This window comes from Macaca nemestrina, chromosome 2 (assembly GCF_043159975.1).
Source record: "Macaca nemestrina isolate mMacNem1 chromosome 2, mMacNem.hap1, whole genome shotgun sequence".
NCBI classification, from domain to species: domain Eukaryota; kingdom Metazoa; phylum Chordata; class Mammalia; order Primates; family Cercopithecidae; genus Macaca; species Macaca nemestrina.
This window is the reverse complement of record NC_092126.1, coordinates 203,096,164-203,109,783: the sequence shown is the minus strand read 5'-3', so window position 1 is coordinate 203,109,783 and position 13,620 is coordinate 203,096,164. Positions and strand designations below refer to the sequence as shown.

General features: G+C 35.6%; 1 protein-coding gene across 15 annotated transcripts in view; it reads left to right on the top strand.

Moving 5' to 3' along the window:
• The window catches only part of LOC105485558 (roundabout guidance receptor 2), a 1,382,758-nt gene that overhangs the window by 77,960 nt on the left and 1,291,178 nt on the right, over positions 1 to 13,620 (top strand). The window lies entirely within an intron of this gene.

Sequence of the window (13,620 nt, the reverse complement as noted above, 5' to 3'; positions counted from 1 at the left end):
AGTTACATTGTTTTGGGGAAGATAAGAGTAGATTTAGGTAAAATATTATAAAGTCAGAATTGCTAGTGTTCAAATTATTGATTCATGTGCAAACATTGTTATCTAGTGTAGCACATGCTCTGATCCTTCTAAGTCAGATTTGAATCATTTATCTTCTATGCCCTTCATAGGCACTTGGATTCTGTTACTTTTCATATTGCATTGTACTGTTTCATAGTATCTGTATTTTTACTTTAACCCTGAAAATAAGACTATCTTATATTTCTATCTCCTTCATGTGGAAGAACGCAAAGTACTTGTCATATTTGTTGACTGCTTTTCTATCTTCCCAAATTATCTTAATTCTTCCTATTCTTAGTCTTAAAATAGTTGTCCACTTTCTTAGTGAGCCTACTTTATTGTTCCAAACTAGTAACACCAACTGATAACTTTGAACCAAAACAAAGAATTCACTTACATCTAAATTGGTTTCCCAGTCCCAATGGATTCAGCAAAAACACTGAGCCTTAGAAATGTACACCAGTGGCCAAGCATCTTCACACAGTGTCATTTGTACCAGGGTTTGTCCAAATACAGAGAACCACACAGCCAAAGAAACCATGGATTTCACTCAAGTTATCTATTTGAACAAATTTGTTTGTATCTACTGTTCTTTTATTATCCCCATGTATGCTTTTAATCAGCTAGATGTAGAGTAGTACACAGTCTTTGCTTCCAGCTTTTAAAGACGTGTGAAAATCTGAGAATCAGTAGTGACCCACTATCTGGTAATACAACTGAGCAATATGAGCTCACTGCCCACAACAGATAGAAACCAACACTATAGCAATGACTTTTGCGAAAAGAAAGTCTTTATTGCCAGGCTGGCCAGCAAGGACACAGGTGATGCAACTCACATCTATCTTACTAATTCAGGGTCTGGTCTGGGGAAAGTTCTAAGGGGCCAGAGGACAAGGGAAAGGATTAAGAAATGTTCGTCTGGCAGAGTCTAATTGAAGGACTTCAAATTTGACCATTTACGGTAAGGCAGGTTGAGGATGTTTTAGCTCCTGATCTTTTGGGCCAATGGACCCCTAAGTTTTGAAAAGGTTTCAGGGTTTAGGTTCTGGTCATATCCTGGTCTTCTTGGTTCCACAGGGAGGAATCATGGGTTCTGGGTGTTGCTAAAGATCAAAATTTTTTCTGTTGTGCATGCTTGGGCTACATGATTGACAATTTTGACTCTGTCATTCCAACAAGGTAACTTGACATTCTGTCATCAACAGAGTACACCCAGGTTGGGCTGGTCCTGTTATAGTAAGGATACATCAAGTCTGAGAAAATATTCAGAAAATTCAATTTCTTGTGGCCATATTCAGAAAATTCATGTCTATGGAATTACATGCAAACTTATGGTGAAAGAAATAGTCATAAAATAACTCATGAGAGATCTTCCGAATACCTGTTTAAATTAAGAATGAAATCCATAATATTGGCATAAAACAAGGTCCTATGCCTGCATTGCACTGTTAATAGGATAGCCCCATGAGTGATTTAAGGCATATTTAGATGTCATGCTTCAGGCAATGTTGCCTTTTATTGACAAAAGAGATTGCATGATGGTTGTTTTTGAGAAGTTATTGCTTTCTGTGCAAGAGTCCTGCACACAGAACAAAAGAATTGGGCTTCTGAAACTGTGAAATTGCTACTGAATATTACCTGAGGAAAATTGATGTGATATGAAAGAGTTGTGATATTGTAGGCATTCTCCCAATTGTTCATTTTATCCCTGCTAATCTCCTGGCTTCCTTGCTTCCAGCTTTTTTGAAGTTATTTTTATTTTCTCCGTTTTACACTTCAGCGAATGCTCTCCCTATGTGAGAAAAACCGAAGACCAAAGTTCATAGATGTTTACTGTCCTTTTGTCTAACACATGCATGTCAGAGTCTTATGCTAAAAATATCTAGCAAACTGCTTGTGTTTTTTTTTCTCTTATGAGTAGAAAGGGTACTAGCTTGTATATGTATTTTTTCTTAATGAAAATATGCTGCTATTATGACTCCAAGAATCATTGATAACCAAACTTGGTGACACGTTTTCAGTTGATTACATTATCATCAGTATCAGTTTTCTAGGATTTAACTCAGTGGCATGCAATTTGGTTCCTGGACACTAATGCATTTCTAGGAGCACATCTGTGACTGAGTGGTTGACTTTAAAGTCAACCTCTGCCACTCCATTTCTGTCAATGCCTCTTTATTAGAAATATACCTAGAGAAACGTCACACATTCTGGCAGCTTGCAGTATAATATGAGATGCCTTCTAGGCATAAAATAAAAATACTAGAAGCACAGTTAAATAATTTTTAACTTCCATGTTGTGATTAGATGAATAAACCTTACAAAATGAAAAATAAACATTTATACTCATTACTTTCCTGCATCTTCCTAAATCCATGTTTCAAAGGAAATCCTTAAATTGATCTCAACAATGGAGACAATGCAGGAAGTAAATTAGTTGCTGAGATGTCAGTTATTTCAAATGTTGTAGGACGTGTTGATTTACCAAGGCATAGTAATAGTATTAGTGATTTATTGGTGTATTTATTTCTTTAAAATGTGTCAACTTACACAAAATATATAATGTCACCATTATAATAAAAGATCAAGTATCATCCATCCATCAATCCTTCTATTTAAGAAACATTTGAAGAGTAAGATACAGTAGCACACTTCACGGTGCTCAGGCTTTGGTAGGATGCACAAGAATACAAACAATTACAGTGCAGAGTAGTAAGTTTAGTAAAACAAGTTAGTTCATACAAAATATTTTAGAATCATAGGGAACAAAGCCTTCAATTCTGCCTACATATGTCCAGCAATTCCTCAGAGATAAGTTCAATCTTCAGCTGGTTCCAAGGAATAAGTAGTACTTTGCCAAACCAGTAAATGGTAGGAGGCATTTCAAAAAAACTAGAGACAATATGGAAATGAAAGAGTCATGAAATTGCTTGACATGTTTAGGAACCTATGAAGTTGGTTGCTGGAGCAAAATATTCAAAAGAACTTGCAGCAAATGCTGCTGAAGAGAAAACTAAATCATGGCCTCTTTGCTATATGTAGCTGAAGATTTCTCATTATTTTATCTAGGTAATTGTGAGGAGTTATTTATGGTTTCCACCAGAGTAATGAAAGATCATAACATAATATCAGCATTGCTTAGACTGTGCTTAACGATGGAGGGTGGTGGGGACAGAAATAGGAAGGACTGACCATGGAGCAGACATTAACAAATGAAGACATTGTTACATCAAAGAGATGATGTAGCTTTAATAAATGCAGAATAATTTGGAATATTAAAAGAAAAGAAGTAATCGATATTATAAGTCATATACTACACAGCTTTGAATATGCAATGAGAAATGTCTTAATGTAGCCCTGTAAAATTGTTCAACTGAAAAATATGTATTTAAACAAGAAGTTTATAAATACTTGAAATCTACACTTTTATTTTTTAAATAAAAATACTTTAAAATATTTTAAACATAAAAACTAGTTTTATGTTATATAAAAAAAAGTCTTTCTATGTAGAACAAATTGATCCTGAGTTTCTAAATGAATCTTGAATGTCCTTGGACACATTTCAGTCTCCTTGTTGAAGAAGAGTTCTTGGGTTATGCTTGTAGTGTCTCTGACACATTCACCAAAATGATACCATGAAATGTAAATTAAATCAGCCAATTTGCAATAACCTCTCATTAAAACAATGTTTAAGAGAAAATTTCTGATTCAGATAACTTGAAAATTCTATACTCTTATTTCAAGATAAACTATGCAAAATATATATAATTGTTTGCAAGTAACTTTTTAAACATGAACTTTACGGCAAAACTTTAAAAAAAAATGCTTGAAAATGCTTTTCCATAGGTTATTTTGTCATTTATTTTCCATTAAATGTGAATGAGCAGCAATATGAAATAGTGCTTTCGACAACCCAGATGATTGCCTTAGGAGATAGCAATAACCTGATCAGCATTACTTCAAGCATTCCCATGTTTAATTATTCCTGATTTAAAGACAATGATTATTACTAGCTTTTGTGTCATGTTTATATTTACGTTCCATTTATGTAACATTCTTGATTCTTAAAAAAAAAAAATCATTGACAGACTTAATGCATATGCCATATCTTCGTGGGCAATAAATTTTTGGTGGGTTTTTTGAATACAATGGTTTGTTTCAAATCTAACACCTGTGTGCTTTGAAGTCTAACTCCTAGAAGGTATTGAACTATAACTCTAGCGCCATTAAAAGACATTTAATATATTTTAATACCAATTAGCTATTCACTTGGCTATAGAGAGATTTTGCACACATTTACTAATTCATCTAGTCTACGAATACATATCGATAATCTAATATATGAAATAACTACTTGCAAAGTACTATAAAAGATGAACAGAGATGAATACAATTTGGTCATGATCTTAGTGAGCTTAAGAAGCTGAAAGGCAAAGTAAGATATACACGTGACCCTCAAACAACCCGAGTTTGAACCAGGAGGGTGCACTCATACACTGATTTTCCTCAGCGTCTCCCACCCAACACAGTTGGACCAACTCCTCCTTTTTCGCCTCCTCCTTATGGTTTTCCTAATAACATTTGCTTTTCTCTAGGTTACTTTATTGTACGAATACAGTATATAATAGATATAACATATAAAATATATGTTTACTGACTGTTTATGTTATCAGTATGGCTTCTAGTCAACAGAGGGCTATTAGTACTTGAGTTTTGGGAAAGTCAAACGTTATATGTGGATTTTCAACTACACAGGAGGGATGTTTTCCTAACCCCCATGTTGTTCAAGGGTCAACTGTATTCACAAACTATCTCAATATAAGCTAGAAAGTAAGATATATGAAGAAAGGTATGAGATAAAGAATCATTGTTTGGAATAAGTAATGATTATTTCTATCACGATATAAAGAAATGATTTATTCATTTATCCAAACAGTATTTTTGATATTCTACTGTAGGTCAGACAGAATTCTTAGCATAAGAACTACTGTAACAAAAAGGTAGAGTCCCAGCTCTGAAAGCATTTACAGCTTACATGAGCGGACTAAAAAAAAAAAAAAAAAAAAAAAAAAAAAAAAAAAACCAAGCAGATAAATAGCACAATTTCAAAGTGTTTGAAAGGATTAAAAAGAAAATGGACACGGATACATAGCAACTGGATGATTGTTGGAAGGGGTTTAACCCAAAGTGCTCTCTTCAGGGGTGTCAATTAAAATTAGCACATTGGAAATTTTTAAGCAAGAGAGTGAAATTACTGTTTATGAAAAAGTTGGTTACTGAGCTCAGCCTGGGGACTAATTTGGACCAAAATAAATCAAGCTAGGGCAAAGGTCAATTTGGAAAGAAGAATATGTATAACAAGAATATGTTCACTATTATTTTTATTTTATTTTATTCTTATTATATTTTTGAGACGGAGTCTGGCTTTGTGGCCCAGGCTGGAGTGAGCGGCGCCATCTTGGCTCCCTGCAAGCTCCGCCCCCCGGGTTCCCGCCATTCTCCTGCCTCAGCCTCCCGAGGAGCTGGGACCACAGGCGCCGCCACTGCGCCCGGCTGGTTTTTTGTATTTTTAGTAGAGACGGGGTTTCACCGTGTTAGCCAGGATGGTCTCGATCTCCTGACCTCGTGATCCGCCCGCCTCGGCCTCCCAAAGTGCTGGGATTACAGGCCTGAGCCACCGCGCCCGGCCAAGAAGTTTTAACAATAAAATGCTGCAGCTGTTCTCAAGGCCGAGCGCTGTGGCTCATGCCGGTGATCCCAAAATTTTGAGAGGCCGAGGTAGGCTGATAGCCTAAGAGTTCAAGATCAGCCTGGGCAACACGGCAAAACCTCGTTTCTACCAAAAATACAAAAGTATTAGCCAGGCATGTTGGTGCACGTGTTATCCCAGCTACGAGGTAGGTGGGAGGATCCCTTGAGCTGGGACATTGAGGATGTAGTAAGCCATGAGGACGCTGCAGCCTGGGCAACTGAGTGAGAACCTGGATCAAAACAAAACAGAAAACAACAACAAAAAAGTCTAAGTATTGTATATATGCATGAATTAGAGACATAGAGTAGCATTGTGCTTGACAGTGGGATCCCCAGCTTGCCATTAAACTAGGTTTAGAATCCAACATGGCCACGTATTAGCAGTGGGCCACAGAGCGAGACTCCGTCTCAAAAAAAAAAGAAAAAAGAAAAAAGAAAAAAAGCTTCCTTAGGAGGCTCAACCTAATACTCTTCTATGATTGTTCAATCTGTTAAAAAAAGACAATGAAGTGAATACTTTAGGGCATGTCTGCATTGAATAGGAAAGAAAGAACAGCCAGGGAAGGGACAATTACAGAAGTAGGAAGAGGACATAGAGAAAATGGGTTTTCAAGGAACAGTCCAAATTGTAAATGTTACATGACTGAAGAAGGCCAATGCATCTAATACGTAGCATCCAAGTGACCTTCAAAGGTCGTTCAGCTTCTCTTTGAGACTTAGTGGTTATAAGGAATTAAGGAAATAAAGAGGATTCTGTCAATGAGATCCAGGCTAAGAAACAGAAGAGAAAAAGGTTGGTAATAAAGTTTGTTCCAAGGATAGGTAGACTTGGCATAATTTTAAACTCAGAGTCAAATAAAGAAGAATAATTTGAATTTGTAAGCCACTTAAAAAATTGAACAATTTTTTGAAAGATGTGGGAAGTACGCGATGGAGTAAGCTGGGGAAAGGCTAGTATTGAAATAGTGTTCTAAAAATAGCAAAAAATAGAAGAGAGAATTTTAACATAATTTCAAGGCTCAGATATGTTTTGTCCTCATCCCTTCTAGTATTCAACGTTTTTAATAGATATTGGAACACAAGTTTTGTCTGTTCAACTCTGTTCCCCTTTATAAAACTATGCAATGGATGAATAGAGAATATATTCAGATTTATAAAGGGGAACAGAGTTGAACAGAATACTAGAAGGAATGAGGACAAAACAGCTTCCAGATGAGATGCATAAATCAAAACAGATTAATATTCCCTCTGATGAATATATTGCTGCTTTTGGTGCTTGTATATATTGATGCTTACGGCACTGTTAAGAACTCTGAGTTTACAGTCATGTTATTTTCATTTTTAACAATTTAATTTGGAATGCGAAAACTTTTTATGTCGTTTTCCTCATAAATAGTGCTTAAAATACTTGTCAATATTCTGTTCCAAGAATGCATACAAATTGGATTTTGTTTTTCATTTGATGTGTGTTAAGAGTGGGGAAGACGCATAACTGATGTGCATCTGGCATATCTGATGTGCCACACTGCCAACAGTTCAGATGACTTTATGGTGGTCACAGGTCATTCATAATGAAAAAAAAAAAAAGCATACCGAATTCTGTTAGAATAAACCAAATAATCCCTGACAACATGCAGTAAATGAGAATAAGTGACCTGAAAAAGCAGGATACTTTACTTTGTGAACTCTATGTAAGGTTACATGAGAGACTCGGAATTTTCTATGTGTCAGGGAAATTTCTGTGCAGGATATTCCCAGAGGATGGAGTGGTTTAAACTTAGACTTCACAGTGGCAGTGTCTGCTGCAGAACTGGCAGATGTCAGAGCATGTGACAAGACAGGCTGGGCAGAACTGCAGAAGAGCATCCCTGATAAGGCACTGGAAGAGAAGGGATTATTTGTTTACAGTTGCAGATTATAAATAAATCTGCCACGTTAATCAAGGGCATATCAATGCTTTCTTTGCTTGCCAACTGCATAGTCATTTCAATTGGAGTGAATGAGTTGCACTGATAAATTTTTTTCTAAGTGGTTTTCTTGTAATTGTTACTAAAACTGTCCTTGGTTGCACATAATGCATAGAGAAATGTTAATATATTTCTTGATTTAGCTTTTTAGTATGCTGTTTATTCTCAATAAGTAGCTTAGTTCTGGCTTTATAGACAAGAAGCACATAATTGATTTACTGGGTATATGTTAACATTCAGCCATCTAGACCATTTTAGCCAAGCCTTAGGAACCCTGTTTTGGTCATGAGAATATTTCAAAACAAAAAGCAGAGAAATAAACCAGGTTAAAGGGTAAGACCTGTAATTGAGAGCAGGGAGTCTGTTAAGGTTTAAAAATCAAAACCCAAATTTTGGTACTAGTGTGTGTACATGTATTAGTCTGTTCTCATGCTGCTATATAGAACTGCCCAAGACTGGGTAATGTATAAAGGAAAGAGGTTTAATCGACTCACAGTTCCACAGGACTGGGGAGGCCTCAGGAAACTTACAACCATGGCAGAAGGGGGAGCAAACACATCCTTCCTCACATGGGGGCAGGAAGGATAAGTACTGAGGAAAGAGGAAAAGCCCCTTATAAAACCATCAGATCTTGTGAGAACTCACTTGCTATCAAGAGAACAGCATGGGGGTACCCACCCCCATGATTCAGTTACCTCCAACCTGATTCCTCCCATGACACATGCGGATTAGGGGAACTACAATTCAAAATGAGATTTGGGTGGGGACACAGCCAAACCCTATCAATGCATGAATATCCAATCTCTTTGCAGTAAGGCCAGAGACTGCATTTCAGTTCTATATTATTTTGTCTTCAAAATATCTTTTGTTTTGTTTCGTTTTTGAGATAGGATCTTGCTTTGTCTCCCAGATAGGGTCTTGCTTTGCATGCAGTGGTGCAATATGGCTCACTGCAGCCTCAACTTTCTGAGCTCAAACTATCCTTCCATCTCAGTCCACCAAATAGCTGGGAGTACAGGCATGCACCACCATGTCCGGCTAACTTTTGTAATTTTTATAGAGACAGGACTTCTCCACGTTGCCCAGGCTGGTCTCAAACTCCTGGACTCAAGCCGTACACCCACCTTGGTCTCCCATGCTAAGAATACAGGCATGAACCACCAAGTCCAGCCTGCCAACTGTCTTTAAAAATTTTTAACTAGTTTCAAATATTTAAAAATCAGATTTTATATAAAGTTTCTTTAGTTCTCTTATAAATCCGACACCTGAAAAATGAACCCATATTTGGGATGGTGCCAATGGGCACCATTGCTATCTAGTTTACATAAGCTGCACAGTCTGTCATCTTATCTACCTGACCCTAGGAAAAGAATTGAAGCAAAGAGATATAGATCAGGTTTTTGACATCCAAGAATTGTGTGACTTGTATGGAAAGCCTACCCGCAAATTCGATATTTGGTTACATACAAAAATAGAATTTGCATAATCACATAATTGTTAAACTCAGGCATTTTTCCAAGGCTTTGAAAATCACACAGTCCACTCATTCTAATATTCATTTTTTTCTTACTCTCCAAATGTTATTTTCATTTAGTTTATTCTCCCTTGCACAAAGTTCGATCTAGATATTGAATCAGTTTCTCTGTGTAGAAAGAGTAGCAAAAAAAGACTGATTTAAGTGGAGAGATTTAGTTCATTAACATATTTATATCCCTTCTGCAGTGTGACTATTCATTTTCCTGTGTTTCTAGATTAGAAACTTCTTGTCATAAATATATGTCAGTTTCTAAGGCCAACAGAAAATAAGCTACTATCAGCTCCATGTGTGAAAGGTGACTAGAAACTGGATGATCTGATACTAATTAATTTGATGATTTAATGAAACAAATTTTGTTTTACCCTTGAGTATCAATCCTAAATGTGTACATCCTTATATTTAAACTGAAATACCAATTTTTAAAGAATAAAAGCTATAACAACTGAAGTCATATTTAAATATGAATTCATTTGATATACAGTAATATGTATATTGATTTTAACATACATATTTCTGAGTATGTATTCATAAGCATTTAATAAACACATATTTTTAGACTAGTTTCACCTATACTCAGAAGAACACAGATTATCTTACTAATGCAAACTAGATCTTTCTTCATATCCCTCCCTCCCTCCCTCCCTCCTTCCTTCCTTCTTTCCTTCTTCCTTTCACAAGTATTTATTGAACACCTACTATATCTCAGGTATTGTTCTAGGGATATAACAGTGAACAAGACAAGCAGAAGATTCAGCACTCATAAAGGTTGTATTCTTTATTCCATCTATTTCAAAAATACACTTTTTTAAGGGATTTTTAGGGTGTTTTTTTTTAAACCCTTAAAGGTTGCATGCCATTGTGTTTCCTTCTTCAAAATGTGGCCAATTTTCTCTACGTTGATCCTAGAATGGCAGATGTTAAGGTAATTTTCCAAGTATAATTAAGTCTAAATAATCGCTTAGGACAAAATGCTGGGCTACAGTATCAAAAAAGGGAGTTTAAAATACAAGTAGTGTGGGATAGGTTTATGATTATTCTGTTAATTGAGTGTTGAAATGGCATATACTATCATTCATCAAATGCTTAGAAAGTTCCAACTGTGGGACATACACATGCTAGGGGCTGGCAAGAGAAAGGGGAATAAGCTTTGGTCCCTTCACTTGAGCATCACAGGGTAGCTGTGGAGGTTATGAGTACTACGATGAAACGTGTTAAGATAGAAGATACCTTAAAAAGCAGGTGGGAGACTCAGTATACTCCTCCTGCTATAACAAAATTCCACAGGCTGAATAATTTTAAGTGACGGAGATCTATTTCTCACAGTTCTAGAGGCTGGGAAGTCCAGGATTAAGGTGCTGGCATTTGATGTCTGATGACAGTTGCTCTCTGCTTCCAAGATAGTGTCTTGATGCTGTGCCCTCACATGGCAGAGTCGAAGGGGAAAAAGGTTTCCTAGTTCTCTTCAGCCCTTTTGTAAGGCACTAATCCCATCCATGGGGGGCGGAGGCTGTTAAAGGCCCTACCTCCCAATCCTGTTGGGTTGGGTATTAGGTTTCAGCATGAATTTTGGAGGGAAGGCAAACATTCAAATCATAACAGAAGGTCACAGTAGCAGATCAGAAAGGATTGAGGGCAGGTTTCCTGGAGAAAAGGATGTTTAAGCTGAATCTTGAAGAATCATTTATTATTATTACTATCTATATTAAAAAGCATTATTAATACAAATTAGTATTAATGATTTTATTAGAATAAATGAAAACAGAGATTTTTACTATTTTATCTGCTTCTGAATCTCAATTATCTAAAATTATGTGTTGCACATAATAGGCAATTAATACATTTTTGCTGAATGTGCCAGATATGGTACTAATTATTATGAATTTTTCAAGTCTGCAAAACAGCCATATAAAGAAGTTATTATAATTAGTTTTCCCATTTCACAGATGAGAAAAATGGGGATTTAAAAATTAGCAACTCATTTAAGGTTATGGCAAAGCCAGGAGAGTGATTAGACAGGGGGATTCCAGAGCCTGGTCTGTGGATGAGTAAAGGTTTTGGAGATGACAAATGAACATCATGTTTGTTGCATACAAAGGACAAAGGCTTAAAAATATAGCCAAATCTTTAAGGTTGTTGCATTTCTTCCAAGGAACTATGGGTTTTATTAGTAAAACAAAGGGCAGTTATATGAAAAATTAGAAGCAATGGGATGAAATGATCAGAATTTTACCTTGGAAAATTAAATTAAAATACCATATCAATATTCCTCCAGAGTAGACAAAAATTTCAGGCAGTAGAGTCAGTTAAGAGTTTCTTCCAGCAAACATACTGTGGATCATGAGAACTATTTTTTGTTCTATGCTTCTCTTTTGTAATTACTGGATCACCAACCTGCAATTTGTGCCTTTGTAGATCTCATTACTTGTGCGTTATAATTTTAACTTTTATTCATAAAATGGTTTGAATGTGTAAAGGAAAATGCTTGTTGTAAAGGAACATTGTCCATGTAATATAGTGTAATTTTAGTGATTGTAAATTTACCAAATCTTATTTGTATTTACTTTTCTGCCTCCACACCCAAATTTCATTCATTGCTCCACAACCAGTTTTGCAGGTAAACTGAGCTACTTGTAATTTTCAGAATGTGCCTTACATTTTGTCTTCAACTCTATATCTTTTTTTCAAGAAAGTTAATGTTAATTGATAACTCTATTTTTTACCTTTCTGGCCACTGTTTTTATGTATCTTTCCATCATCCATCCATTTTTCCATCCATCCATTTATCTATTCAATAAATATTTTATTATTTTATGCTTATAGATATTATCAGTGATAAAGAGTATTATATATTAAACATTTTTTTCTTAAACAGTGCATTTGCCTTAAAAAAACTTTTTAATCTAAAACTTTAACTTTCCCGTGCCCACTTTAATTTTTGAATAACAGCACAATTTAAGAAAGAAAACAAAATGGCATTTTAAATCTGTTTTCAAAAAGTATACTTAAAAAAAACTATATGTGGAAAATATTATTGCCCTGAAGTCAGAAAACACATTTGAAAAATGGAAGGACTTTTGCCTACATCCTGCTCAAATTTCATTCAGCGTTTATACCTTATACATTGATTTTGGGTATGTAGGTCAGTGCATAATATGCATTGTAAGCTGGTAATGAAATATAAGCAGTAAAAGCTTATTGACTGTGGTATTAGCTGATATTTCAAATGTAGAATCTCCTCAAGAGCTCCCTTCAGGGGATCTTCAAAGAATGTAGCAGAAAAGTTATCCACTATCACGCAATAACACATATTTTAAAGCAAAGAATTTCCACATAGCAAGAATACAGAATATGTTAAGAAAATGATGGAGCTCTAGGTTGGTGTTAAGATGGAACTCTGAATTAAGCTCACCACTACATGTTTTGAAGGGAAGTAATTTGTTAGCTATGAACAGGATATTTGAAAACAATAGGAAGATATCATCTTGAACTGTGATTTATTGTTGAGATGCATTTTCTCCAAATATATTACTGCATGTGCACTCTTCAGCCTATATGCTCCGTACTTATAAATCTTAAAATCATAGTATTACTGATAAAAAAAAGTATCCATAAAATACTTTGCCTCTGTATCTTTTTAATAAAAGGCATACATTATCCCCATAAGACAAGGCTGTTTTCAGATTTGATGGTTTGTATGACACATACAAATACAAACTGTGATAGAGCTTCTTATGAAGTCACTTGGCAATTCATCTTTCCACTTGCCTTTGTTATATACATCTATATTAAAATTAAGTTTCATCGATTACATCTAAGCAATGAATTTTAGCCTCTCAGTTTATTTCACTTGAACATAGATTCCAGAGTTAGGAAACTTATTTCTGTGTTAACAGTTTGCATCTTACCTTGGGAAATGAGAGTTACATTTATTTGTAGCTTATTGTTTTCAGTATTCTACTCAGCAAATTGCAGTCATTCTTCACTGAAGCTCAAATGTCCTGTGTGAGGTTAGCAAATTCCTGCCAATTGCCATTGGTTTGGAGCTTAGAATAAAAATTGTCTTCGAATAAGGACTATTTAATTTTTTTAAATTTATTTATTATTATTATACTTTAAGTTCTAGGGTACATGGGCATAACGTGCAGGTTTGTTACATATGTATACTTGTGCCATGTTGGTGTGCTGTACCCATCAACTCGTGAGCACCCATCAACTCGTCATTTACATCAGGTATAACTCCCAGTGCAATCCCTCCCCCCTCCCCCCTCCCCATGATAGGCCCCGGTGTGTGATGTTCCCCTTCCC